The sequence below is a fragment of the Moschus berezovskii genome, chromosome 27, assembly GCF_049115385.1.
Source record: "Moschus berezovskii isolate FMDL1 chromosome 27, NW_MosBer_1.0, whole genome shotgun sequence".
In the NCBI taxonomy this organism is placed as follows: domain Eukaryota; kingdom Metazoa; phylum Chordata; class Mammalia; order Artiodactyla; family Moschidae; genus Moschus; species Moschus berezovskii.
The window spans coordinates 11,127,346-11,154,105 of record NC_142486.1 but is presented as its reverse complement, the minus strand read 5'-3'; the positions used below and the strand labels follow the sequence as shown (position 1 = coordinate 11,154,105).

General features: G+C 45.1%; 1 pseudogene; it reads right to left on the bottom strand.

The window, feature by feature from the left end:
* Positions 1-778: 778 nt before the first annotated feature.
* LOC148773636 (ankyrin repeat domain-containing protein 26 pseudogene) lies at positions 779-26,760 on the bottom strand (annotated as a pseudogene).

Genomic DNA, 26,760 nt, shown 5'->3' with positions numbered 1-26,760 from the left:
GTTTTTAACAGTGACAGACTTTATTTTCTTGGGCTCCAAAATCACTGCAGATGGTGACCGCAGCCACGAAACTAAAAGACGCCTGCTCCCTGGGAGAAAAGTTATGACCAACCTAGAGAGCATGTTAAAAAGCTGAAAAAGATCCATCTAGTCAAAGCTATAGCTTCTTCAGCAGTCATGTATGGATGTGAGAGTTGGACCATAAAGAAAGTTGAGTGCCAAAGAACTGATGCTTTTGAACTGTGGTATTGGAGAAGACTCTTGAGTGGTGTTGGAGAAGACTCTTGAGAGTCCCATGGACTGCAGGGAGATCCAGCCAGTTCATCCTAAAGGAAATCAGTCCTGAATATTCATTGGAAGGACTGATGCTGAAGCTCCGGTAATTTGGCCACCTGATGTGAAGAACCAACTCATTAGAAAAGTCCCTGATGCTGGGAAAGACTGAAGGCAGGAGGAGAAGGGGACAACAGAGGATGAGATGGTTAGATGGCATCACCAACGCGATGGACATGAGTTTGAGCAAGCTCCAAGAGTTGGTGATGGACAGGGAAGCCTGGCGTGCCGCAGTCCATGGGGTGACAAAGAGTCAGACATGACTGAGAGACTTCACTTTCACTTTTCAGTACTTACTTGGTTTCCAAATCTAAGTCTTCATCATCTGATGTAGGCCATGAATCAACACCAGGTTTGTTGGAAAACCTGCTTGAAGAGTATTCTTCAGAACTCGCATCCTCTGGGTTGCTGTATTCAGGAGGAGTTTTAGGTCTCTCCTTTATATTCAGAAATCAGTTGGTGAATGCTTTTCATCAACTGCATGTATATTTGCTTTGTTCTTTGCTAAAAACCCTACCATTTGCTGTTTCCTTTCACGTATAGCAAGTGACAGTGGTGTGAGGTCATCCTTGTTCCTGGCTGCTATATCGGCATTGTAGGAAAGCAGCTTGGCTGTGAGTGATATATTCTGGCAAAAGACAGCATAGTGGAGAGTGGTGATCCCACTGACATCCATGACATTTGGGTCGGCACCATGCTCCTGCAGAAGAGTCGCACACTCCTCTTCTTGGCATTCTGCGGCCTTCATCAGCACTGTCCTGTTTTCATTGTCACAGAGGTTAAGCAGGCATTTTCTTTCCAGGAGGAGATACCACTGCTGAATGGCCATTGGCACAGGCCAGGTGGAGGGCAGTCCTGTTCACCTCGTCCCTGTCGTTCAGGCTGTTCTTCCTCAGCAACAGAATCTGCTGCACTTTGGCTACGTTTCCTACAAAGGCAGTTTTCTGGATCTTTCTGAGGTCCTTGTCTCGGATGTGATACCCGGGTTGGAAGTTGATTCTATGACCGCCATCTCTGCCTGGGCTGATGGAGGATCCTAAGGGCAACTCGCCCTTCTTACTCCCAAAACCAAAAATCTTTTTCAGCACAGAGTCCACGGGCTTCAAAAACACCTCACCTCCCCCTCGGCTCTTCACGGTCCCCGAAACCCAATACTAATGCTACAGATGCACCTAAGCAGTCCCCCTACAATATCCCAGTTGGGAAGCTCCGTGGTTTCCAGTCTTTCAGCCCAGAAGAGTCGTAGCTAAATGATGCCGCTAAACACAGTGCGCCCGTGCGCGTTCCCGCGTGTAGGCACAGAGACCCGTCGGGCCGTACTGCCCCGTCTCTACTTGTAAGTTTATATAATTTATTTTTTAATAAAGCCTGGACAACATTCCTGTTAAGAGCTGGCTTCAGTTGAATATTCTTGCCTCCTTTATCAAAGATAAGGTGTCCATAGGTGTGTGGATTTATCTCTGGGCTTTCTATTTTGTTCCATTGATCTATATTTCTGTCTTTATGCCAGTACCATACTGTCTTGATGACTGTGGCTTTGTAGTAGAGTCTGGGGCTTCCCTGGTTGCTCAGCTGGTAAAGAATCCCCCTGCAATGCAGGAGACCTGAGTTCGATCCCTCAGTTGGGAAGATCTCCTGGAGAAGGGAAAGGCTACCCACTCCAGTATTCTGGCCTGGAGAATTCCATGGACTATATAATCCATGGGGTCACAAAGAGTCAGACACGACTGAGTGACTTTCAGTTAACTTCACTTCACTGAAGTCCGGCAGGTTGATTCCCCCAGTTCCATTCTTCTTTCTCAAGATTGCTTTGGCTATTCGAGGTTTTTTGTATTTCCATACAAATTGTGAAACTATTTGTTCTAGCTCTGTGAACAAAGAGCTAGATAGGGTTGGTATCTTGGTAGCTTGATAGGGATTGCATTGAATCTATAAATTATTTTGGGTAGTATACTCATTTTCACAATATTTATTCTTCCAGTCCATGAACACGGTATATTTCTCCATCTATTAGTGTCCTCTTTGATTTCTTTAACAAGTGGTGCTGGGAAGCAGTCTCTTTAACAAGTGGTGCTGGGAAAACTGGTCAACCACTTGTAAAAGAATGAAACTAGAATAATCCTTGATATCATGCACAAAAATAAACTCAAAATGGATTAAAGATCTAAATGTAAGACCAGAAACTATAAAACTCCTAGAGGAGAACATAGGCAAAACACTCTCTGACATAAATCACAGCAGGATCCTCCATGACGCACCTCCCAGAATACTGGAAATAAAAGCAAAAATAAACAAATGGGACCTAATTAAAATTAAAAGCTTCTGCACAGCAAAGGAAACTATAAGCAAGGTGAAAAGACAGCCTTCAGAATGGGAGAAAATAATAGCAAATGAAGCAGCTGACAAAGAATTAATCTCAAAAATATACAAGCAACTCCTGCAGCTCAATTCCAGAAAAATAAATGACCCAATCAAAAAATGGGCCAAAGAACTAAACAGACATTTCTCCAAAGAAGACATAAAGATGGCTAACAAACACATGAAAAGATGCTCAACATCACTCATAATCAGAAATGCAAATCAAAACCACAATGAGGTACCATTTCACGCCAGCCAGAACGGTTGCTATCCAAAAGTCCACAAGCAATAAATGCTGGAGAGGGTGTGGAGAAAAGGGAACCCTCTTACATTGTTGGTGGGAATGCAAACTAGTACAGCCACTATAGAGAACAATGTGGAGATTCCTTAAAAGACTGGAAATAGAACTGCCATACGACCCAACAATCCCACTGCTGTGCATACACACTGAGGAAACCAGAACTGAAAGAGACACGTGTACCCCAATGTTCATCGCAGCACTGTTATAATAGCCAGGACATGGAAGCAACCTAGATGTCCATCTGCAGACGAATGGATAAGAAAGCTGTGGTACATATACACAATGGAGTATTACTCAGCCATTAAAAAGAACACATTTGAATCAGTTCTAATGAGGTGGATGAAACTGGAGCCTATTATACAGAGTGAAATAAGCCAGAAAGAAAAACACCAATGTAGTATACTAACGCATATAAATGGAATTTAGAAAGATGGTAACGATAACACTGTATGCTGCTGCTGCTAAGTCACTTCAGTCGTGTCCGACTCTGTGTGACCCCATAGACGGAAGCCCACCAGGCTCCCCCGTCCCTGGGATTCTCCAGGCAAGAACACTGGAGTGGGTTGCCATTTCCTTCTCCAATGTGTGAAAGTGAAAAGTGAAAGTGAAGTCGCTCAGTCGTGTCCGAGCTTTAGCGACCCCACGGACTGCAGCCTACCAGGCTCCTCCATCCATGGGATTTTCTAGGCAAGAGTACTGGAGTGGCTTGCCATTGCCTTCTCCTAACACTGTATACTAGACAACTAATCTTCGAATGTATAGGCATAAAGTTGTTTCTGTTATTTATATTCTTAATGCTTCTATAAGTAATTCCCATTTTGAGTATTGTTTATTTGCAAGATTTTTCTTATTGATTATTGTTACCTGATGTTTCCCTTTTTAGAGAAGCTTTCTAAGGCAGCTTTGACTGTTGAGCCTCTCAATTTTATCTTTATTTTTATTGCATTAATACCTGGTATGTATTAGTTGCTTTCTTTTCTTTATGATTATTCTGTTTATTTTGCTAACTTCTTAAACTGGCTGTATACTTGTATACTCATTGCTTTTCCTTTTTATGTAAAGTCTACTACACTTAAGGCCTCAGTGGATAATGTTTTCCATATGCTGTAGGTTTTAAGAGTTTGTATTTTTGTTATCTTTCTGTAATGATGTTGTTTTTAAATGCCATGTACTCAGTGAGTGATATAAACACATTGTAAATTTCAGTTTTCAAATAAAAAATTTTATATAAAAAAAGAGCTGGCTTCAGGACCCCAATAACTGTAAGGCAAGCCTTGGTCACATTTATTCATCACCTTGTGGGCTGTGTTTATATCCTGGGGTTGGGCTAGATTTGCTTCTCCACACTTCAGCATAATACGGTTTTCCCATAGACCTGCACTGAGAGAGCTTCTCTGCTTCTTTTCTCGAATGTCAGGCTTTAGCCCTTCCATTCACTTGTTTTCTGAGAGCCTGGATTTGGGCCCCACCACTGTCATTTTTTTTTTTCCTTCGGGGTCACATCTGGCAGTTCCAACTCCAATTCTGGGGACTTCGTCCCCCAGATTCAGACAATCATCAAATCCCCATCCTCCCTGCAGTTTCTCCTCTGCAGATTCCTAGCCGCACCTACACCTCCTCCTCCTGTCCCCGACATTGGTCAGGCTCTGTCCGCTTCTCAGCTGTCGGCGGCAGTGTCTGCCCTAGCTGTCCTTCCTTCTGCTTCACTCCTTCTCCACTCCGCCAGCCCATGCAGCAGAGTCCCCATCACTATTCTGATCATGTTCCCTCTCTGTTTAAGATTCGGCGGTGGGCCTGGCTCCTTATCAGATCATTTTGGGCTCCCCGTTCTTTTTTCGACCACTGTACTTTGTGCCCTCCTGCCATGTGGTGGTGGGGAAGAACCAACACCCCCAGGCCCAAGGTCCTCTGTTCTTATTACACCAAGGCCACCCTGATGTGTTCACTGGCTTGCAGCAGTTTTGGTTGGCCAGACCTCTTGACAGACTCCCCACCCCGCATCATTTTGGTAACATGTCTTCTACTGATTTGACTTACCTCTTGGGGAAATTTTAAGATTGTAATCAGCAGCAGAGAGGGAGAGAGAGCGAGAAAGGTGTGGAAGCCACGATTTCAGCCAAGATGAGTGCAGGCAGATTCAAGTTTGAATTCAAGGTCTTTTTTGGGACACACAGGCTGAGTCCTTGTTCCGAGAGGCAGGGGTGGGGTAAACATCAAGACCACTGGCTGAGAGAAAAACACGGAACCAGGCCAATGGTTTGGGCATTTCTTAGGCAAACGAGGAGGATTAGCGTTGCCGATGGATGAAATTAAACACTGTACTACAAAGCGCAAATGGGTGCATGGATGCCCTGCAAGAGGTGAGAAAAATTTCTCACTGAAAAAAACAACCAGCCAACCAAACCACTAACTGTAACTGCTTACAAAGCTGAAGCAAAATCAGTGAGTTGTAAATCGTCTTAATTTTTCGTATTTTTTCCCCTGGGTGTAGACAGTGGCCAAACTAGAACAGAAAGCTAAGGAGAAATCAGTTAGATTCACGGGAGGAGCGCAGCCCTTTGGGTGAAGATGTTGAGCTGCCCGTGCCCGCCTCTTCCCCTCCATCCTCACCCTCCTCCCCCAGGGCCTCCCACCACCTGGCAGAAGCCCCATCAGCTGGCTTCCAACAAACCCTTTCTCTCAGTGCAAAGGAGGCTGATGTCTCAGATGGGGAACAACTTCCCTGAAGTTGAGCTGATGTAAACAGTTTTTTGGACAGAATGTTTTCCCCAAAACTTCTTTCAAAAAGTGATATATGGAGCATAAGTGTCATAATAATTTTAATTTAAAAAGTGAAAATATTTACTATTTACCAGGTCCTTGGCGCTAGGTTGGGCTTCCCTAGTGACTCAGAGAGTAAAGAATCTGCCTGCAATGCAAGAGACATGAGTTCAAACCCTGGATCAGCAAGATCCCCTGGAGAAGGGTATGGCTAGCCACTCCAGTACTCTTGCCTGGAGAATCCCATGGACAGAGGAGCCTGACGGGCTACAGTCTATAGGGTCACAAAGAGTCAGACACAACTGAGCGACTAACACACATAGCACTAGGTGAAGTATTTTATAATGTCTCAGCTAATTATCACAAGTTTTGGAATAGAAATAGGGTGGATAGGGGAATTCCTTGGCTGGCTAGTAGAACTTGTTGCTTCTCCTGCAGGGGGCCTGGGTTTGGTCCCTGGTCGGGGAACTAAGATCCCACACCCCACTTGCCATGTGGCACGACCAAAAAAAAGAGTAGTGTGGATATTAAAAGTATTTAACAACTAGTCCAGCAATAAGCATTTCATTACAAGGTGATGGGGGAGTTCTGAGGGATTAAGGGGGAGGCAGGGCCACTCGGGGGGTTGAGGTAACTTCTATTTATTGATTGGTAAGAAAGTATGTTAACAAGTGGTATGATTACACAGTTACATACTGTCTGATTATCAACCCTCAGAGGTGGGTACCATGAATGTACTCATCTGAAAACTGAGGTATATTATTAAAGATTAGGTTTGACTTTGACTAATAGAAAACACAGAATGTCAGTAGCTTAAAACAGATACTTATTTCTCACAGAGATGGTGAATATACTGAGAAAGTTTACTGAGGGCTAGAATGTTGTGGTTATGGGAGAAAGCTTTATTTTGGGGACATAAAAATAGGTAGGACTTTAATGTCTGTCAGCGGATGAATGGATAAATAAAATATGATACATACATAGAGCAGAATATCATTCAGTTTAAAAAGCAAGGAGATTCTGACACATCCTACATATCTTCACCATGAAGCCTAAAAGTTGTGACTCTCTTGGGTTCTCTGAAGCTAGGGGTAGCCGTGTAGCAAGGTCTGGCCAAAGAGTGAGCAGAAACCTGCTGAGGGATTTCGGCGGGGGGGAGGGGGAAGATCTTTAAAAAGAGAAGCCAAAGTGATGGCATGCTTTACATTCTTCTTGTGCTTTGGTGGTAGATGTGATATCTCGAGCTCTGGAAACCATCTTGTGACCATGCAGGAAAGATTAAGACAATCACTGAGATGTCATTTCTGAAGTCACTGAGATGCTGGACCAATACCAACTGCCACCTATCTTGGGATGTCTTTTTTTTTTAAAAAATTTAAATTGGAGGATAATTGCTTTACAACGCTGTGTTGGTTTCTGCTGTATAACAAGGTGAATCAGCCCTAAGTGTACATATGTCCCTGCCTCTTTAGCCTTCCTCCTGCCCACCCCCATCCACTCCTGTAGATCATCAGAGCACTGAGCTGAGCTCCCTGTGCTATACAGAAGCTTCCCACTAACTGTCAGTCTTACACATATGTGTCGATGCTACTCTTTCAATTCATCCCACCCTCCCCTTCTCCCACTGTGTCCACAAGTCCATTTTCAACTTCTGCATCTCTGTTCCTGCACATAGGATCATCAGTACCATTTTTCTAGATTCCATATAAATGCATTAATATACAATATTTGTTTTTCTCTTTCTGACTCACTTCACCCTGTATAACAGACTCTGGGTTCATCCACCTTCAGCTGACTCAAATTTGTTCTTTTTTTTGTGGCTGAGTAATATTCTATTGTATATTTGTACCACAACTTTGGATTTCTTATTATATGAAAAAAAATAGACCCCCTAGTTAAGCTATTTAATGTAGGTGAAAGCATTCCTAGCTGATATAAATATGTCTAGGTAACTCTTAATAGGTTTTCAGGGAGTCAGTGTAGAGATACTTTCAGTCAATGTAGAAGACACCTTATTTGATCCAAAAATACTTGTTGAATGCCTGTATTGTGCCAGGGTCTGTGCATCTGACGCTTTGATGACTTTCAGGAAGTCTTCCTGGACCTCCTAAGACTGAGTGAGACGTTCCCTCCCTGTGGTTATGTAGCGGCTTGCCCTGACGCCTCTCACAGCATTGACAACCTGTCTTGTCATTGACATGTGTAAATGCTCTTTTTGATGGTAATTTCCTCAAGGACCAAGATCCTGTGTCTGAGTCATTTCTACATCCCCAGTGCAGAGGGCAGTGTCTGACACACACAAGAGCACCCGATTAGTTGGATATATTCCTGAATTCAGGCCAGTCCAGGATCTGAGAAGCATGAGAGCCTCATTTGTTATCGGTTGCTTCTTGGTGTATTGAGGAATATAATATGTCTCTCTCATACACACAGACACACAAACACACATGCATACTTGCATGCACTACACATACTTATTCCAGTGGATAGAGCTTTGGCAATGATTACTGTCATGATCTCACCTGAATCAGGCACATGGAATGGGGATGGGGAGCCAAGGCCCTTTATAAAATTAATTATGAACAGGCTCTGAGAAGCCGCTGCAGAGATGCTGGCAGCCGGGTTCTTAGCCTTTTGGCTGCAGGGATTGGACCCTGCTGGGAGGAGCAGCGTAGGTAAAAATAAGCTAATTAGGCCTGGCGTGTGGCTGTGCTTTGAGAGTGTCCCGTGTTCCCTGGGTATGTTTGCTGTCTTTGCAAACTGGAGATAGGTCATGCCCCTGGACTGGGCAGCCCTGAGCTGTTTGTTGGGGCTGCCACGCAGGGGAGGGGAATCATGGAGCAGGACAGGGATTTGGGTAGTTCTGTTGGAACACATTGGTTGAAAGCACAGACTAGTGACTTGAGCAAGGAGAAATCCCCCTCTCTCTGAACCGAAGCTTGCTTAACAGTTTTTCCATAAGACCCGGCATCTGGGAAACAGGAGGCCCCACTGGACAGACCTCTCCTAGTTATGAGTGAGTGAGTGAGTGAAAGTTGCTCAGTTGTGTCTGACTCTTTGCGCCCCATGGACTGTACAATCCATGGAATTCTCTAGGCCAGAATACTGGAGTCGGTAGCCTTTCCCTTCTCCAGGGGATCTTCCCAACCCAGGGATTGAACCCAGGTCTCCTACGTTGCAGGCAGATTCTTTACCAGCTGAGCCATGAGGGAAGCCCAAGAATACTGGAGTGAGTAGCCTATCCCTTTTCCAGTGGATCTTCCCAACCCAGGAATCGAACCGGGGTCTCCTATATTGCAGGCGGATTCTTCACCAACTGAGCTATCAGGGAAGCCCCAAATGCAAAGTGAAAGTGAAAGTTGCTCAGTCGTGTCTGACTCTTTGTGACCCCATGGACTATACAATCCATAGAATTCTCTAGGCCAGAATACTGACTGGGTAGCCTTTCCCTTCTCCAGGGGATCTTCCCAACCTAGGGAGGGAACCCAGGTCTCCCACTCCTACTTACACTTAGCAGTTTTTCTCTTTAAGAAGAAAGGTTGTACAGCGTAGCGATAAGAACTTGGACATGGGCGTGAGGCAGCCCAGATAGTGAACTCTGGGGTCTGCCAATAGCTGCTATGTACTCAGAGGTCAGTTACTTCTCTTGTCAAATCTGAACTGGGACCCTGTCATCCCCTCAAAGGCTGTTGTGAACCTGAAAAGAGTGTAGATAAAATGCTTAGAACAGTGCCTGACACGTAGTAAGGGCTCGATTTGTGGTAGCTGCATTACCATTATTATGGTTGTTGTTGTCCAGTCACTCAGTTTTGTCCGACCCCATGGACTGCACGCCAGGCCTCCCTGTTCTTCCCCATCTCCCGAGTTTGCTCAGACTCATGTCCATTGAGTCAGTGCTGCCATCCAACCATCATGCTCTGTCTTTCCCCTTCTCCTCCTGCCTTCAATATTTCCCAGCATCAGGGTCTTTTCCAGTGAGTTGGCTTTTAACATCAGATGGCCAAAATATTGGAGCTTCAGCTTCAGCATCCATTCTTCTAATAAATATTCAGGATTGATTTCCTTTAGGATTGACTGGTTTGATTATTATGGTAATCTTTGTTTATTCCAAGGAATACAAAAAGAATACAGGCTAACTCTGTGTGTGTGTGTGTGTGTGTGTGTGTGTGTAGAAAACATATGCACATGCATCCCTTTTTGAACATCCAGATTTGAAGTACCTGCAGATGGAGATTGACTCTGGATAATCTTCAGGTCTCCCCTCAGCTGTGTGTTTTAGTTACTAATCTGAGTTTACAGTTACTGAGCCAAGCACATGCCTCTTCTCATTAAATCTTCACAAACAACCCTATCAGACTGGTACGATCTCTTTGTTCTTGAGGACACCAAGATCTAGGGATTCTCACTTTTGTCCAAGGCCCTGCAGGATTCATTTCCCGGCAAGGAGTCGTTCCCCCCACCCCTCCCTGCAGGCATCCTGCCTCCCCCAAAGATAGTAAGTCTTGTTGACTAGGCAGCCTTTTTCCTTTGTAACTTCTGAACTGTTGACTCTGCTGGTTTGTTATGTTGCTCTTTCATTGAGATCATCTTGTTCTTTTTCCAACGCGGCAGACCTATTTGCACAAAAGCACTAAGGAGCCCAAAGATTGCTGAATATTTAACATTTGCAGGCAACGCGCCACAGTAACCAAAAACACTTGAAACGCGACCCATACGAGGGGGTGGGGGAAGGAGAGGATTGGAAGAAGAGGCCCCACTGATTTCTGGCCATTGGAGGTGTCATTCAGGCACTTTTCATAAGCAGGAGGAATCCACAGATTGGTTAGGTCAGAGAAACAATAGCCAACTCTGCTATCATTCACATCTGTCAACAGTAACTGCCTTTGACAGCAGAGTTTGCAAAACTCCAAACAAAAGAACTATTGATGGAGATCAGCCTCTGGGTAAATGCGTAAATGGCAGTAACGTGTTTGGACAGGTAGTGTCATGGAGTTAGGGCTCAGGGTTGCAACTCAACTACTTAACTTGTGGCCCTTGAGTTTCCCCTTCATAAGAAAGTATGAAATCCCCCAATGTGAGGGGCAAGGGAGAAGGAATACTTGGCTGGGGCAGAAAACACTCAGAGAAGGGCAGCTCTTTCCTTCTGATCTGACTTTTGAATCTTCGCTTGCTGGGAGTTTTCATTTAATCCAGCTACATACATTTTTCTTCCTGCTATAAGATGTAGGGGGTACATGGACCATATTTCCTTCTTAATTGCAAACTGAGAGGTACAAATGCACTGAATGGAAATGTAATGCTTGGGGATTGAATCAAATTGGGTTGTCAAGTTACATTGAAGAAAGTGTTCTTTAGTGGGGAGCAGGTACAGAAGGCCAGAGTTCTTGGCTGGAAAGGCAAAAACACGGGGGAGTGGAAATGCCAGGCTTATGACACTGCTGAGGCTGGCAGCTGTGTAAGCCAGACAAATAAAATAGCTCGTGTGCTGGGGAGAGGAATGCTGTTGAGAAATACAGCACCGTTCAGGTGACAGCTCAAACCTATGAGGGAATGAAAAGAGTAAAGACCAATCTTGGTATAATTTCATTTTGCGTATTTTAATATAGGAAAGAAGGGTTCCTTTGATTAACTTTAAGAAACACTTCCATGATTATTGCTTCTAACTAGGAAGCACTCCAGCTCTTTTCTACTTTGGAGTGAGAAGTAGTATATCCAAAATTAGCTTAAAGTTAGACTTGAAACCAGTAACCAGATTTGATGAATTTGATTGTAGGGGGGATGGAGTGAGGGCAGAGGGTCAGGAGTCCTCTCTGTGAGACTTCTCAGCTCTGGGTGTGATTCATTCATAAGCTCGGGCTCTGGTTTATGAATGGGATGGGGTCATGGAGCCTCTGGGAAGAGGAGGTGCTTCCACTGTGGGAGGAAGCCTTGAGCTGAACACAATTCACAGTACACTTATCAGTGAGGTAGGTCCCATTACACCTGTATGAGTCAAGCATTTTCACCACCACTGATCTGTTTTGTGATGTCACAAGAATTTCATCGTTGGCTTCTCTTAAGTTTAGGATTTTGGAATGGATGATGGTGACTTCACAGCTTCTTCAGCTTCTCAAGTGTGACGATGCCAGAGATTATCTTGTACAGAGATTGTACCTTCCAGCTTCCCTACTTGGAGGGAAACAAGTGTGGAAATGGAGCAGCAGAAGGTAGGCATATGGTCTGGGGCTGAAGAGACCTTGTCGTGGAGACACTTTCTCCCCAGACCAGGTTTTGCTCTTTGCCCAAGGTCAGACTGGGTGAGATTTTTCTGAGTGGTATTTTAAGACATTCATCCTAAAGAGCATCCTGGAGATACAGGACAGGAGCAGTGGCCATCAGCCTGATCTGATTTCTGCACTGGGTGGAACTGTTTAACCCCATCCACACACAGATTTTGGAGCTCCAGGTTAATAGCTAAGCTCGCAAACTGCAAGTTGCCTGAAGGACTGGGGATGGGTGGGAACCTACTGCTGTGTGACATTGCCCCTTGGTATAGGTGAGCAACTGAATGATTGGTCTCTCAGAAATCACCAGTGCAAGAGTTTTTAAAGTAATGTTGGACCAGCCAGCCATTCCTTGTATGAATGAGCTCTGAGTTACCAGGGCTGATGGCTTGTCCATAAGAAACAAGTGCAGAGATGGCTCAATTTCTCTCGTTTTTGCCAATAAGAAAAAAAGGTTTGAAGGTCAGAATCAAAAGTTCAAGGCCCTGCTTTTAACAGGCATTCCAGTAACTGCTCTCAATTTATAACCAAATACTTATGCCTGGCAAAGAATCAGTTCATGGGAAAATGAGGCAGCGCTTCCATCAACCTGAAGGAAGGTATGGGCAGCCGGAGGACAGGCATCCTTGGTGAAGACCCCTTGTCTTATTTTGCAGTGCCTCTTCTAGGATCTAGAAGAGATCTAAGCAGATGCTTCTGGAGAAATCTCTTAAGAGATAGAAGCCGGCAGAGTTGAGACTGTATACCCAGCGGGGGACCAGCTTCATGCTAGGGAATACATTCCATGCGTCTCTTTCAGACCAAGTGAATTGAGCGGTGGATTGAGCAGTGGGAAGACACACCAGGTAGCCAGGCCTGTGGACTGAACCAAGGTGAGGTGCTGGGCTGACTCAGAACTCCTGGACAGCCCGCTCTGCTTCTGTCATGGCTGAGCTTCACCTTCTGGTGGGCAGATAGACACTGGACAAAGAAGCATGTGGGTAACGGTAATTGCAGATTGTCAGAGGGAAAAGGAGAAACTGCAAGTGTGATGTGATAGCGGGGAGGACGGGGGTTGGGAGGAGAATGCTAGGTAGGGGCCCGAAGGAAGCCCGGTCAACACAGGGTAGAACTTCATATAGATGCTTAAATAAGGGGTGGTTTCAGTGTTCTACTTGCCTTGGGTGTGTGGAGACGGCTCTGCCCTTGATCCCCATCCACCATGGATCTTTAGCTCTGACCTTGTGAAAAACGTGTGCACGCATGCGGGTGTTGAGTCAATTCCCCTGATGCTGAGAAGCCACAGCGGGTGTAGACCTGCTCCATCAAGCGGAAAGTGGGGAGAGTGACTGGATGTCAAGCAGAGCTTGATCCTGTCGGAGGTTTGGGAAAAGCCCAAAGGAAGGGAGAGACGGGTCAGTGCTGCAGAGACCGTGTTAGAATCACGGTCAGACACGTTGGCTTATATTTCAGCCCCGTCACTTGCTGGCCCTCTACCCTTGGGCACCTCACAGCGCTTGCCCAAGCCTCAGTTCCCTCTGCTTTATAATAGGAATAATACCAAGCTCCGAGGGCTGTTTTCATGGTTCAGGGAGAGGACACGTGCAAAGCTCTTGGCACAGTGCCTGGCCTGTGGTAGCTGCTGATTGCATGTGTCCTCCCTGGCTTCCTCCCTCCCTCCCTTCCTTCCTTCCGCCCTCCCTCTTTCCTTCCTTCCCTCCCTCCCTCCTTCCTTCTTCCTCCCCAGCCTGCCCAGGAAGCCCTGATGACACTCCTGTTTATCAGATGTCGTTGCTCTAAGCCCATGAGACAAGACCCACCTTCTTCCCTATGTTCTAAGCCCTGTTAGGAAAAAAAAAAAAGAAATCTGCTGGAGGTGGGAAAGCCCGGGTGATTTTGACTGTGGTCATCTCTGAAAGAGAAAAGGCATTCTTCTAATTCTGTTTTTCTCTCTCCTTTAAAAACACGCAGCACCATGCAGCTGGAACGAGCCCCTTCTTTGAGCTCCTCCTTTATCTTCCTCTAGCTTGGCTTTGGGCTGCCTTATTTGGGATCTCCACGGAGGGCAGGAGGAACAGCTCCTGGGGTGGGGGAGGAGGTTCTGGCAAAGCTGCTTCTGCTCTGCGAGGCAGAGCTGGAGTGAGTGGTTCTTGGCCTGCCAGCTGCACGGGCGAGTGTGCTTAGCTGTTTTTGGCAGCTTGTTCCTGGTTTACTCGGCCCCAGCTGGGTCTCTTGATTTCAGCTAAGAAGCGCTGTTATGTCCTCATTTTGGAGGGAGGAGGTACATGCATATCAGCCTTCGAGTTTTTATTGGATACCTGCTATGTGCTTAGCTCCACACAAAGCAAGCTCTGGGGAGGCTCTCGATGTGTGAAAGTCTGGAATTGTGTGTAGGAGGGGAGGTGGGCAGCTGTGAGGAGGTGGGGCTTTTCTAAATTGCTGGAAGACCGACTTAACCAAACACATACTGAGCATCTATTCCATGAATGAGATGTGGCTGTGGCTCCCAGGGAGCTCTTGGTTGACTGGGAGAGAGAGAGATAAGAAATCACAGTATAACAGGGCAGGTTGTATAACAGAAGCACAAAGAAGGCTCCATGGGAAGACAGAGGAGGGACTGACACAGTGAGACCGAAGCCCGCCTCTCCCCGGGGGTGGGGGGTGAGATATCGTGGAGGGAGAAGTAGGGGATACCAGGGGTGGGGTTCAGAGGGGTCCAGGCAGAGGGTACATGCAGAGGCCCCCAGACAGGGGTGAGAGCCAAGAGAAGTCCCTTGGTCAGATTTAAAAACACATACTTTGGTCCTGAAGTTCTGAAACACCAAAGAGTAACAAGAGACTTAGAGCCTATCATTTTCTCATTTCGCGTGTATTTATCTTGTGCCCTATGTTATGCACCGTATAGAACACAGAGACCCAGCCCCTTCTCTGAGGGACCAGATGGGTTAGAAACACAGGAGCAGCTACAACTCCAACACCAGTTAAGTGTAGTAAGTGACAATCTAGGTAAAGGCACAGGGGCTCGAGTTAAGGAGATGAGGTGTGTCAGCTCAAAAACCTCCCAGCCAAGAATGGCGCAAGTAGGGCAGACAGGAAGTTCCAGAATCAGAACTCCCTATGGGGCCCCATGGAGCAGGTAGAACACTGTGGACTCTGAATTTCTAGCTTGTTGTAGGAGAAAGAAAGTCCTGGAAGGGGAGGACCAGGAAGGGGGAATCGCTAGCAGGTGTCACACAGGGTTCAGTTTGTGAGTTGATGAGAAAACAAGAACTAGGAAGAGAATTGAGGTTGAGGTGTTGAAGACGGTGGGAAGAACAGGATACAAGACTGAAGGCGGGAGGGCAGGGTCGGACCTTGGTGAGCTGGATATACTGGACGAATTACTCTGCTGCCTTGTTGTTCCGTCCCTCAGTCGTATCCAATTCTGCGAACCCATGGACTGCAGACGCCAGGCTTCCCTGTTTGTCACTGTCCCCCAGATGTTGCTCAATCTCATATCCATTGAGCCCGTGATGCCACTGAACCGTCTCATCTTCTGTCACCCCTTCTTCTGCTGCCCTCAGGCTTTCCTAGCATCATGGTCTTTTCCAACGAGTCGGCTCTTCGCATCAGGAGGCCAAAGTATTGGAGCTTCAGCATCAGTCCTCCCAATGAGTACTCAGGATTGATTTCCTTTAGGATTGGCTAGTTTTGTCTTCTTGCTCTCCAAAGGAGAAGACCAGTACTTTGCTGCCTTGGTTTCCCTAATTATAACAAGGGCGTATGCCTGGGTCTCTGAGGCACGCTGCCTTTCTTCTTCCAGAGTCCACAGCAGATGTAAGAAATTTGATCACAGCCTTTTTTGCCTCCTTGGGACTCAGATAGAGCCTCATTTCTCCCCAGCACCCCGGGCAGTCGCTCTTCTCAGATGATGTCTATACATGCAGTGAAACCAATCTGTGAGTCCTGGACTAGATAATCCGAAAGAGCGCTTTAATAACTGACCTCTTAGGGTTCTGTAACTTTACCAACAGCTATGAACTTAGGCAGGGTCGGTATGTTTGCTCTGGAATGCCACTCCCCCTCCCTTCTCACCATGACTGGAAACAGATGAAACATCCATCTGAATTTTAAACTTAGGTTCTAGAGAGACGCCCGGCTCCGGCGGCGCAGACGCGGGAGACGCCCGGCTCCGGCGGCGCAGACGCGGGAGACGCCCGGCTCCGGCGGCGCAGACGCGGGAGACGCCCGGCTCCGGCGGCGCAGACGCGGGAGACGCCCGGCTCCGGCGCAACTGACCACATGCAGAATCGTGGCTGAGATGAGCTACCCCGCGCCCAGGATTAGGGCGGTGGGCGAGAGGAGCTGTACCACGTTCAGGAGGCGGTGGCTGCTTGGGCACTGGAGGGCCGAGAGGAGCTGATCTACATTCAAAGCAGGAGGCGCGGCCTTGAGGAGATACCCCTTGTCCAAGGTAAGGTACAGCGGCTGTGCCTTGCTGGAGCAGCTGGGAAGAGATACTCCACGACCAAATGGAATATAAGAATCCAGTGTTCTGGGGAGGAAGAAACAAGATGGCGGAGGGATAAGATGGCAAGACCACTTTCTCCCCCACAAATTCATCAAAAGAACATTTGAACGCAGAGTAAAGTCCACAAAACGACTTCTGAATACTGGCAGAGGACATCAGGCTCCCAGAAAAGCAGCCCATTGTCTTCTAACGGAGAGAGAAGAAATCCAGCTCCACCCACCAGAACACCGACACATGCTTCCCTAACCAGGGAACCCGGACAAGTCACCCGTCCAACCCCACACAGAGCGAAGAAACTATGTAATAAAGAGAACTCCACAAACTGCAAGAAGAGGGAAAGGCCACCCCAAGCAAAGCAATATAAGCAAGATGAAGAAGCAGAGAAATACCCAGCAAGTAAAGAAACAAGATAATTGCCCACCAACACAAACAAAAGAAGAAGATATAGGGAATTTACCTGATAAAGAATTTCAAATTTTGATGGTGAAAATGATTCAAAATCTTGAAAGCAAAATGGAGTTACAGATAAATAACCTGGAGAAAAGGATTGAGAAGATGGAAGAAAGATTTAATAAGGACTTAGAAGAAATAAAAAAGGGTCAATATACAATGAATAATGCAATAGATGAGATCAGAAACACTCTGGAGGGAACAAACAGTAGAATAACAGAGGCAGAAGACAGGATAAGCGAACTAGAAGATAGAATTGTAGAAATAAATGAAACAGAGAGGAAAAAAGAAAAACGAATGAAAAGAAATGAGGACAATATTAGAGACCTCTGGGACAATGTTAAACGCTCCAACATTCGAATCATAGGAGTCCCAGAAGAAGAAGACAAAAAGAAAGACCATGAGAGAATACTTGAGGAGATAATAGTTGAAAACTTCCCTAAAATGGGGAAAGAAATAATCACCCAAGTCCAAGAAACCCAGAGAGTCCCCGACAGGATAAACCCAAGGCGAAATACTCCAAGACACATATTAATCAAATTAACAAAGATCAAACACAAAGAACAAATATTAAAAGCAGCAAGGGAAAAGCAGCAAATAACACATAAGGGGATTCCCATAAGGATAACAGCTGATCTTTCAACAGAAACTCTTCAGGCCAGAAGGGAGTGGCAAGACATACTTAAAGTGATGAAAGAAAATACCCTACAGCCCAGATTACTATACCCAGCAAGGATCTCATTCAAATATGAAGGAGAAATCAAAAGCTTTACAGACAAGCAAAAGCTGAGGGAATTCAGCATCACCAAACCAGCTCTCCAACAAATGCTAAAGGATCTTCTATAGACAGGTAACACAGAAAGAGTGTATAAACTTGAACCCAAAGCAATAAAGAAAATGGCTACGGGATCGTACTTATCAATAATTACCTTAAACGTATGGATGTGAGAGTTGGACTGTGAAGAAAGCTGATCGCCGAAGAATCGATGCTTTTGAACTGTGGTGTTGGAGAAGACTCTTGAGAGTCCCTTATACTGCAAGGAGATCCAACCAGTCCATTCTAAAGGAGATCAATCCTGGATGTTCATTGGAGGGACTGATGCTAAAGCTGAAACTCCAGTACTTTGGCCACCTCATGAGACGAGTTGACTCACTGGAAAAGACTCTGATGCTGGGAAAGGTTGGGGGCGGGAGGAGAAGGGGACGACGGAGAATGAGATGGCTGGATGGCATCACCGATGCTGTGGACATGAGTTTGAGTGAACTCCGGGAGTTGGTGATGGACAGGGAGGCCTGGCGTGCTGTGATTCATGGGGTCGCGGAGAGTCGGACACGACTGAGCGACTGAACTGAACTGAAATGGGTTGAAATTTTCAAAAAGGCTAGGAAACAATTTTCATAGCCATCAATAGTTCAGTGTTGAGTTCATGAATAGTTCTTAAAGTTTGGGACAAACTGTAGTATTTGCTATTTGAAGTACTATTTGTAATTGGCATATTACGATGTAACATTGGTCTTCATTTCCATCTTAAAAAGCCTAAAAATGCCTAACAGGTTTTTAGATTTGTGAATTTTAGTTGAAATGTATTTTACGATGTTACTAAACCTGCAGAAATATTGAAATATTTCAGAGAACTTATTCACTGTACATTTAATTTATTTTATTTATAAAAGTTATGAACTGTAGAAAGTTTTACTTGTTGGGTCAAATGCTTGTTGCTTCAAATGCTTGTTGCATTTGAAGTGCTAGTTACAAGAAAATCAAATACCTTCAATGTATAAATGCTATTAAGTTTTTAAAGGACTCTGGAGTATAAGTAAGTTTGTTTGAAGAAATTTAGTCTGTTCACCTTGAAAAAAATAAATAAATAAAATTGGAAGAAAAAAAAATAAACAGGTTCTAGCACAACACAGACCCAAAGCTTTAGGAATCTTTTGAGCTTTAAAGTCTTGTTTTATGAATTTAGCACATTCACCTGCACAGAGAGAGTCAATGAATTGTCTTTCTATTTATGAAACCTCTTGCACTCCCCACTGAAGATTGATTGAGATATAATTGACATTTAATATTGTGTGAATTTAAGGTGTACAGTGTGATGGCTTGATACATTTATGTGCTATAAAACATTTACCACAATAGGGTTGGTTAACAACTCTGTCATCTCATATAACTATCATTTCTTTTTTCTGTTGAGAACATTTAAGATTTACTCCCTTAGCAACTTTCAAGTATGTAATACAGTATTGTAACTACAGACATGCATGCAGTACATTAGCACCCCAAACTTGTGTCTGTTATCAAGTTTATACCCTGTGACAAACATCTCCCCATTTTACCCACCCCTCAGCCCCTGGCAACCACCATTCTATCCTGTTTCTATGGGTTCATTAAATTAATTAATCTTTCTTTTATTTTTTCGCTGTACTGCACAGCTTGAAAGATATTGGTTCCCTATCAGGGAGTGAAACCAGATCCCCTTCAGTGAAAGCACAGTCGTAACCACCCCCAGTAGGTTCTCAGGAATTGCTTCTCAGCAGCATCCTCCCTGTGGGGATGAGCAGGAAAGAGAGGCACCCATCACTGCGGGCATTGGTTGTTAACACCTTTGGAAAGAGGTCCTCTGCCAGATGTCTTTCCTAGCCTCCATCTGTGGCTAAGGAACCTCTCATACATTTTGGATCATGTCACCTTTAAAAATCTTCAATGGCTCCCTATTGCCTACAGGATGAATTCTAAATGCCTTTGCATGGCATTCAAGGTCCTTCAGTGTCTGATGCCCAACTGCCTTATCAACCTTGCCTCCAGCATTCCTTGGCATGGAGTCTGTGTTCCACCTGCTCTGCACTTCCAAGCCACTGAAAATGTCCAGTTTCAAGCCTCCTGACCTTTGCACATGCTGTGTCCTCTGCCTTGCTTGCCTTTCTTCCACTCACCACCTGGAGAATTCTTAGTTTTAAGGACTTGCTGATGTGTTGCCCCATTTAAGGTACCAGCCCTGACACCACTTGGGCAGACTCCCCCTAGAGCCGCAGTCCCCAGTCTTTTTGGCACCTGGGGCCAGTTTCGTGGATGCTAATTTTTCCATGGACCTGATGGGGAGGGCGGGAGATGGTTTCAGGATGATTTGAGCGCGTTACATTTATTGTGCTAATGATAATCTGTATTTGCAGCTACTCCCCAGAGCTAGCATCACTGCTTCAACTCTACCTTAGATCATTTGGCGTTAGATTCTCATAAGGCGTGTGCAAACTAGATCCCTTGCTTCCGTTGTTCACAGTTGTATTTGCGTGCCTAAGAGAATCTAATGCCGCTGCTGATCTGATCAGCTCAGGCGGTAATGTAAATACAGATCAAGTTTCACTGGCTCACCCACCACTCACCTTCTGCTGTGAAGCCTGGTTCCTAATGGGCCACGGACTGTACCAGTCCATGGCAGGTGCTCCGTGCTGTCTTTAGGTGACTCTGTTGGAACATTGATCACACTACGTAATAATGTTACATAAATGTTTGTCTATCTGTGAGCTCCTTGAGGGGACGAGGAACAGCTCATATTTGTTTTGTCCCTCTCACCCAGCGCTCTTCCTGGCACATAGTAGGTGCTCAACAAACACGCATTAAATGGCTAAGCAGAGAGACAATTGTACCTTGTCTCTTTCCACTTACTGTTTGTGATTCAACTGCATAATTAGGAATTGGCAGCACTTTCAATTCTTCCCTCCCCACCCGGGCTTAAACCAACACTAAACAGTTTTATTTGTTTGACTGTTGTCCTTCCAGGCAGATGAAAGTGGCAATTCAACTCTCTCTTTCTTATCAAGCCCTGCATGTGTCAGAGCATTTGAAGATGGCGTGTGTGGGAGCTCCGGCTCTCTGGTGACTTCTTTCGATTTAATTAGTCTGACCTTCTGTGATAATCCCCCTCGGATGTCCCTGGCTCCCCCCTCTACTTCTGTATCATATTCAGGCTTCTGCCATCATCAGCAAAAGACCAACTGCTCAGCTCAGCCTGTAGCATAATTCACAGCTTGGCTCTCAGAAATGAACTTTTACTCTGATCGAGCTGCTCTTAGCATTAAAATTGGCCTGAGAGAGCTAGGAGAGTTTATCTTGGAGCCAGCATGGGGTCCATCCCTCCAAGTCAAATATTTCTCTTCAAAACTAGAATGAGTTTTAGTGTGGCACTACCAATGGCTTCCTGAAATATTGGTATATCTTTAAACATTAATGTTTAGTTACAGTGCTGAAGGCTTTCTGGAGAGTTTTTAAGTCTTTCCTAGCCCTCCTCGGAATAACATGGGCTTTCATACATGCTTTCCTTTCATTTCAGGGCATGGGGGAATGCATTGGAATAGCTCAATATGGGACTAATCAAACAGCTATTCATTTTCAGCCTATCCTTATAGGATTTCCCACATGAAGTACAGAGGCCACTTTAGAACAATCCAGAAAGTCAAAGTGGTACCCCTGGAGCTTCTGGTTTTGAGGAGGCTGGAATTCCTGGGGGTTTAATGCTCTCCTTTCAAACCTCTAACCCAGGCAGTCAGCTAGAAAATTGTTATTTTCTCCATTTCCTATTTTGGAATAAAAATGTAGCAGTATATGAAGGAATAACTTCTTTCTCAGCAGTATTAGATAGAATGGGGCAGTTTGTCAGTCAGTCAGTCAGTTCAGTCGCTCAGTCGTGTCCGACGCTCCGCGACCCCATGAATCACAGCACGCCAGGCCTCCCTGTCCATCACCAACTCCCGGAGTACACTCAAACTCATGTCCACAGAGTCAGTGATGCCATCCAGCCATCTCATTCTCTGTCGTCCCCTTCTCCTCCCGCCCCCAACCTTTCCCAGCATCAGAGTCTTTTCCATTGAGTCAACTCGTCGCATGAGGTGGCCAAAGTATTGGAGTTTCAGCTTTAGCATCAGTCCCTCCAATGAACATCCAGGGGGCAGTTTGTAGCATGAGCTTATTCAGCATTGGCGGATGCATACCCTGGGCCAGGAAACATTCTATCCCCTGGATATACAGGGATGAACAAGGCATGGCTACTGCCAATAAGGAATCCACCAGGTAGACGAGAGGAACATACCAACGGAGACGTACAATTGAGACACATTAACGGATATCTGGAACTCAGGGTGGGGAGTAGCTAGCTCTGCTGGGAAGAACTGGAGATGTTGCTTAGAGGGTGGGCTACTTGAGCTGGGTGTTGTGGGGTCCATAGTGCTGTAGCTTTGCTGACTCAGACAGTAAAGAATGTGCCTCCAATGCAGGAAACCTGAGTTCCATCCCTGGGTCAGGAAGATCCTCTGGAGAAGGGAAAGGCTACTCACTCCAGTATTCTTGCCTGGAGAATTCCATGACAGGCTACAGCCCACGGGATTGCAAAGAGTTGAACACAGCTGAGGGACAAACACATGGAACTTCTTCAGCTGCGTCAGATTGGAAAGGGCATCTGGACCATGCTGTGGCACCTAGGAGAGGGGGCGTGAGTTTGGGGTGGCTTGAACACAGGGAACACAGGAGTGAGACACTGGGTGCTGAGGCTGAAAGAGTCCTTGGGACCAGTCCATGCAAGTTTGTTTTCACTCAGTTCTGGGGAAGTTGGATATATCCTGTTGGCACAGTGACTATGATAAGACTTGAAGCTGAATAAAGGTATCCTCAGAATTTTCAAAAGAGAATAGAGGGTGGTTTGGCAGAGGAGGAATGGAGAGCAGTCAACACCCCTATGATGATGGGCTCAGAGAAGAACTGATGAGGGCCTCAAGGAATTCAGTGGCAGCAGAGAGAGACGAGAGGGAGTTGTCTGTAGCTGCCAATTAAAATCAGCATGCAGTGGCTCAGAGGGTGACACTGGTGATAGCAGCCATCAAACACCGTGGCTGCCGAGAAGCCTATGAGTCATCAGAGAGGGATGTGGGAAAGCTTGGTGTTACGATGATTCACCCTGATGTGGGGAAGGTGTTTCAGGGTCACAGGACCACTAAGACTGTGGCAGAATACTTAACTGCTCCTTGAACATCCATATGCCCACCCACGTTTCCCAGTTCCCTCGCAGTTGGGTTGAGCCATATGACTAGTTCTGGCCCATGGGCTATAAGCAGAAGTGATCTATGCTGGTAAGATCACAGTAGCTAAGCTGTGTCTTACCTCTTTGAGACCCCATGCACTGCAGCACCCCAGGGTCCTCTGATCTCCACTATCTCCCAGAGTTTGCTCAAATTCATGTCCCTTGAGTTGGTGAGGCTATCTAACCATCCTTTCCTCTGCCACCCCCTTCTCCTTTTGCCTTCAGTCTTTCCCAGCATCAGGGTCTTTTCCAATGCGTGGGCTCTTCCCTTGCTGGTTTTAGGATGAAGCAATTAAGAGCTGGCTGTTCCCTTATCACAGTGTCCTGAAAGCCATGTCTTCCAGATGTGCAGCTATAAAATGCAAACCTTCTGGATCTATGAGTCACTCCTTAAAAGGAAACTGCTTTGGGGTGTTTCCAGATCCACAGTGAACTTTGCCTGAGTAAAAAATAGATTTTTATTGCTTAAGCCATAGAGATTTTAGGGCTCTTTGTTACTGTAGCATAACCTAGCCTATCCTGACAAAGATGCTTTCCTTCTCTCTAAGGCTGTTGAGGCCTTGGGAGCTGAGATGAGGTCAGTATCTATGACTGCAGGTTATTGTAGCTCTTCTACCACAAACTGATGCATCAGAAAAGTGTTTGGAAGAAACCACATGGCAGAGGTGTGCTTATCTGCCTCAGAACACTTTGGCTCCTCTTGGCTGAAGAATATGACAGTTTTCTCAAGCAGGCAGCCCCTTGGGAGGAAAAAAAAAAAAGATTATATGGTGAAATGCCAGAATCCTTCACGATGCCAGAGAGATTGACAGCAATTCTTAGTACTCCTAGAGTATGTGTCATCCTGAGAAAGCATAAATGTATTACAAGCCTCGAGGGGCAGGATGAAAGCTTCTCCATCATCAATAGTGTATGCCTCTTGTCAGGCCTGAGGCAGAGAAGGAAGCCCTGATGGGAAGGGGATTTGTCATCCTGTGCTGGAGGAGGAATGGCTAAAGAACCTGGGGATGATGGGCTGGAGAAAGAATTTGGTGGGAGTTACAATATTGAATCTTTGGAAATTCAAGGGCTGTTATGTGAAAGAGCAGATTTGATCCTGGTAGCCCTTCAGGGCAGAGTTAGACCAACGGATGGATACTGCATACAGATAGATTCCAGCTCAATAGGATAAACATGCTACAGCTGTTGGAAGGTGGATTATTAGGGCTGCCTCAGTGGGTGGTGAGCTCTCCACCATTGAAAGTGCTTAATCATAGGCTGGAAAGACACCAGCCTGGCAGAGAGATTGCTGTGGTGAAAGGGAGAAGTGAACTAGGAGACAGTCCCCAGACTGTGTGATCTTGGGCAAGTCAAGTGACCTTTCTGAACTGATTTCTTTAATTATGAAAAATAAGAAGTCCTACTTCTCAGGATGTGAAGTGTATTTCCAGGTTGCTTTTGAAAAATATCTTGATAATAATAACATTTCCATCAACCATCACAATAATGGGACCTCACATTTATTGGACACTTATTCTGTGCTAGGTACCATGCTTAGCACATGCCATCTCATTTGACACTTATAATGACTGCATAAGTACTATTTTTAACCTATTTTACACGTGAGAAAACAGAGAAATGGAGTGACTTGACCACATTCACACAGCTACAAAGTAGTAAAGTTGGGACTTCAATCCAGGTATGTCTGGCTTTGGAGTCTAAACTCTTAATTATTATACTTGTTATAACTCTTCAAGATCAAAACAGAAGATGCATATGTGGTTTGTACTACCAAGGACCAAGGCCTTATTTGAAAAGTCTCATTATTGAATGGACAACTGGTCTTGATAAAACTAGATTTTCTTCTAATACTATGATTGCTGCTGCTAAGTTGCTTCAGTAGTGTCCGACTCTGTGCAATCCCATAGACGGCAGTCCACCAGGCTCCGCCGTCCCTGGGATTCTCCAGGCAAGAACACTGGAGTGGGTTGTCATTTCCTTCGCCAATGTGTGAAAGTGAAAAGTGAAAGTGAAGTCGCTCAGTTGAGTCTGACTCTTTGCGACCCCATGGACTGCAGCCTACCAGGCTCCTCCATCCATGCGATTTTCCAGGCAAGGTACTGGAGTGGGGTGCCACTGTCTTCTCCAAATACTGTCATTGGGTACATACTATTCAGTTGTGTTATGGCTGATGTTTTAATAATGATATGTTACAGTTATCTACTGCTACATGATAAACTACCTGAAAACTTAGTGACCTAAAAGACAAGGATTATTTTATTATTATCTCTCTTATTGCTGGAGGTTGGCTGGGCTCAGGTAGGTGGTTCTTGCTCAGGGTCTTCCCTGTGGACTCAGCTGGGGCTGGAGTCATCTCAAAGGCTCCCTCATGACATGTCTGTGTCCTGGAACACCCACACATGACCTCTGCATGTGGCCTGGGCTTCCCCCAAGCATGGGGACTGTTTCAAGAGTTAGATTATTGGGACTTACCTGGTGGTCCAGTGGTTAAAACTTGCCCTTCCATGGTAAGAGGTGGGGGTTTGATCCCTGGTCAAGGAGCTAAGATCCTTTTTAGCCAAAAAACCAAAACATAAGTCAGAGGCAGTATTGTAACAAATTTAATAAAGACTTTAAAAGTGGTCCACATAAAAAAAAATCTTTGACAAAATAAGCATGTTAAGAGAGCCATATGTCTTTGGACCTAGCCTTGGAAGTTGTAATACATTATTTATTCCATAGTCACAAGTCCTCACAGATTCAAGAGGAGAAACCACATACCCTCACATCTCAGTGAAAGGAGCATTGAAGTCCTACTGTAAGAAGTGTGTGTGAGATAAGCATTATTATCAAGGCAACTTTTAGACAAAACAGTTTGCCACAGGCTGATAGGAGGCATTAATTCAAAAGCATCCTCTTGAGAGAGTAGTAAATAAAGAGTTTAGAAAGAAAGAACTGAAAATTTCCACTTTGTTTCCATTTTAAAGAAAAATATCTCAGTTGATATTTTCTATAATTTTTCTTAACTCAGATATTAGTCAACCCCTCATATGATTTTTTATCAGCTTAAACTTTGGCCTTTAACCAAGCCAATGGTGGACATCTATCCTTCATGGAATAAACTGTTATGTATTTGTATATAAAAATGATCATCCATAGTTTATAACTTCAACATTTATAGTTATAGCTTTTCCTGCTGGAAATTATTTTATGAGCAAATAAAAATAAAAAATAAAAAATAATATTTATTTGGCTGCACCAGGTCTTAGTTGCAGACGTGGGATCTTTAATCTTTGTTGTGGCATGTGGGATCTTTAATTGCAGTATGCACGATCTAGTTCCCTGACCAGGGATTGAACCCAGGCCCCTGCATTGGGAGCATGGAGTCTTAGCTACTGGACCAACCAGGGAAGTCCCTGTTGACTGATTTCTTTCTTTCTTTTTTTTTTAAAGTTTTCTTATTTTGATATTGAAGAATGGGAGGAAGGATGTGATGATACCAGTCATGATAGTATTTGGTGGAAAGGAGAAATGCGAAGAAAAAGACTAAGAGACTGTGCAAGTTCACATGCTATTTGGAAAAATCAGCAGTGTCTCCTTTGAATGGTGTACAAGCAGCAAAAGAGCCCTGGATTCTCTTTGAAGCGTGTTCTGAGGACAATATGTTTAGGGGCCAAAGATTTAGCATTACCTTTGGTTCATGCTCTTGATGGAAAGAATTCCTGTCACAGGAACCAAGATGAGGACTTGGGGAATCAT